The sequence below is a fragment of the Ipomoea triloba genome, chromosome 13, assembly GCF_003576645.1.
Source record: "Ipomoea triloba cultivar NCNSP0323 chromosome 13, ASM357664v1".
Classification (NCBI taxonomy): domain Eukaryota; kingdom Viridiplantae; phylum Streptophyta; class Magnoliopsida; order Solanales; family Convolvulaceae; genus Ipomoea; species Ipomoea triloba.
This window is the reverse complement of record NC_044928.1, coordinates 19,919,939-19,923,670: the sequence shown is the minus strand read 5'-3', so window position 1 is coordinate 19,923,670 and position 3,732 is coordinate 19,919,939.

The window sequence follows — 3,732 nt, the reverse complement described above, 5'->3', positions numbered from 1 at the left end:
GTTTCAACAAAAACACACCTTAAGTTCTTATTGAAGAACTGACACACCTTAAGCACAGAAACCACACATCTTAAGTTTGACCAATATGGAAAATTACCAAATTGCTACCGCATTTTTTAATAATTGTTAATCATGGACGTTGATTTTGGCAAGATCAATGGCTCTCCTCTCACCGCACAACCGCACATGAGCACACCATCCGCATTTGAACCGTTATATATATATATATATATATATATATAGATTTTTATTCAAATGTGGCCGCGCCCTTACGTGCGGCCGTGCGGTTTACACCACTCAATGTTAAGAAATGCACCACTCAATATTACGAAATGCATCACTCAATAACATTGAGTGGTGTATTTCATATTTAAGAAACACACCACTCAATGTATTGAGTGGTGTATTTCGTAACATTGAGTGGTGCATTTCTTAACATTGAGTGGTGTAAACTGCACAGCCGCATGTAAGGGCGCGACCACACCTGAACATGACCCTATATATATATATATGTATGTATATATGTATGTATGTATGTATACACACACATGTTTGTTACATTTTGTGCGCTTTTAAGTTTTCGTGTCATTTTTTTTGTTTACATTATTGGTGATTAGAAGATGTACAAAATTTAAAAATGATCGGAAATTAAACATCATAATATTCATCTAAATGGTCATACATAATTAAGAGTAAAACATCATAATATTCATCTAAATGGTCATACATAATTAAGAGTAACATTAACTCATTACTGTAATTAAAAAAGACTAAATTTATGAAAAATATCTCCTTTAAACAGTGTATTTAATTAACATTTTTATGAACTTTTAAAAACTTATAAATAAACTTAGGGTTTTTATTTTGAGTTAATTTTATTTTTTGACTTAAATTTATAGGGTTCAGTCAAATTTTAGTCATTTTTTAAAATATTTCCCTTTGATCCTAATATTATTGTGGCATGATCATTTTTATCCTCTGTCAACAAACCGCTTAAATGATACTCCGTATTAAACCTAAGAACATTTTGGTCTATTCAATTCTAAGTGTTAAGTCCTTTTTTTTTTTTTTTTTTTTTTTTTGGACGTAGATTTATGTGCCATTCTATTTTTAGTCCCTCTTTTTTTTTTTTTTCAAAGCATCTGATGGATATCCCGACTAGGGTACCTGACTTGAGAAGACCGCTATTTGGAGCCTGTCGACTAACCAGTCCAATGAATATGTAGCCCGGGTTGCACGACTCTTGTGGCTCAGTTTATGCAGGCAGTCGTGAGGCGCGCCCGACCAGGTGCGCCCTAAAAGGCGGTTAGCATGCAGAATTAGGAATCTTGGACGAATTTTGGAGAATCTTTTCTGAATTGGAATTTGGTAACTTCTATGTTAGTTAGGCAGCTCCAAATTACATTCCTAAATTATATTTGTTAAGAATTCCAAATATTTCCTTGTGTAGGCTCGTTATTCTTGCAAGTATAATCTTTCCCTAAAAGAGACTGGCCAGACATAATGAGTACCTGGTAAGTGCGATGAGTGGCCCCAAGCAGAAGGTCCTCAGCATCCAGCCCTTCAACGGAGTCTAAGTCGCGAGGAAAGATAACCTTATCCAGCCATTTGTCCACATGATATTTTCCCTAGTGGATGGCTTCGTTCTCATTGGCCTCTGGGCCGACTAGTATCCTCTTGGCAACCGGATGCTCGACTATAGTCTCACTGGGGCGTTTCCTCCCTAACCGATGAGCAGGAGGCGCAGCCAGGGAAGCTGGCTCTCTCCGCCTGGTAGATACGGTGACACAGGCGGTAGCAGTCAGGGACCCATCGATGATCTGTGGGACCGGGTTGCGTGCGCTTGGGGTTGGTGTAGAGCCAGTATTTGCCACACCTTATCCCTACCCAGCGACAGTCAAGCGGGTTAGTCCTTATGCACGAAGAAGTGCTTTGCGATCAGTCATGGCAGTAGAGGCGGACGACTGATCGTTCTCTGAGGAAATAACGATAGCTTCTTCAGTGGTGGCCATCGTGGTGCGAGAGAGTGGGCGATGGGCAATCAGCTCGTCTTGCTTAGCCTCTTCTTCTGAATCGCTAGACGACCGCTCAGTGTCATTATTGCCTAAAAGAAAAGAAACAGAAAGCATAAGGAGCGTGAGCAATGGATGAATAGTCAGGGAAAGAGTAGAAAAGGAGCAAACTTGTGTTGACCGCGCCTGCAGGCAATAGATAAGCCTTTTGCATGGCATTTAAGTGAGACCAGCAGCGAGCCGAGAAGGGTTCTCCCTCAGCCAAAGTCCTGACTAGTTGCACGAAGTTAGGTGGGCAAGGCGGCCTTTTATCTGGGCAATAGTAGGCGACCGCCCAAGTGAGCGAAAAATTGAAGGCCGGGTGCAGTGTACCCGGGAACCACAGTACCGACCGCAGTCAGTCAGAAAAACTCGTGGAACAGGGAGGAAACTAACCAGAGGCAATGAATAACAACGAGGAAACTAACCAGTGGGCAATACGAGTTGGGCACTAGCTGCCCGGGCACCAACCCGTAATAATTCAGGAGAGAGTTAAGGAAGGGGAAGATGGGGACTCAGAAGCCGCAGCAAACCGATTGGTAATGAATACCAACAAAACTACCCGCTGGTGGGTCCAAGATTGGCCGCCGACCAACTTCTTGAGTGTCTACCGTTGAGCCGAGTATGCGGCGGGCATGGGTATTGTCAATGGTGGAAAGGGAGGAACGACGAGGAATTGGGAGCTCCAAGTCCTTGAAGTAGCCCAAATCTCTTTCTATGATTCGAGCCATGGAGGTGGCTTGGGTGCCGGCCATTTGCCGGAGAGAAGAAGAGGCTATCAAAAAGATAGTATCGCCTTGGTGACGGGAAGAGGAAGACAAAGTGGTAGAAGACGACATTTGCGAAGAAAAAATGGAGAAAAACTTTGAAGAAGGAAAAGAGAAAGGAAGAAACTGACCTTCAGAAGAGCGGGCAGCGATTCGGACGGCAAAGAGGAGGTGATCGAAGGAAGAAGGGAGCGGCCGGAGAAGCTAAGGAGATAAAACGCCAAGGAAGAGAGGAAAGAAATTGAAATGAAGAAAGGAGGGAAACTGAAGGGTATTTATAAGGTTGGCCGGATAAGGGGATCGCGACACTATCTCGGATCCGACGAACAAGGAGCCAGCCGTAACGGCTGACATACGAGACAGTTATTAGCTCGAAAAGGTAACCGTCGAGAATCAAGGAGGCGTAATGATTACACCGTATTGATGGTGACTGTTGTAGAACTAGTCGGGAAAAGTGAGACCAGTCGAGGGAACGTAGCCGGTCAGGAAATATGAGCCTATTAGGTTACGGTCCGACTGAGAAGCGGTATTGTGTTTAGCTACACTGAAAAATGGATAAGGTGACTAACTGCCTGCTCAAGAGCAGTGTGGTTAAAGGAAATCAATCGAAGGATTACTTTCCCGAGTCGTTGTCTTTCAAGAGCTCGAGAAAGTGAGAGACTAGTGATAGATACCCCGACTAGGGTACCCGACCCGAGTAGATCGGTATCTGGAGCCCGTCGACTGACCAGTCTGATGAATATGTAGCCCGGGTTTTAAGACTCGTGTGGCTCAGTTCATGCAGACAATCATGAGGTGGCGCTTGACAGGGTGTGCCTTAAAAGGCGGTTACCATGCAAAATTAGGAATCTTGGGCGGAATTTGGGAAATCTTGTCTGAATTGAAATTTGGTAACTTCAATGTCAGTTAGGCAG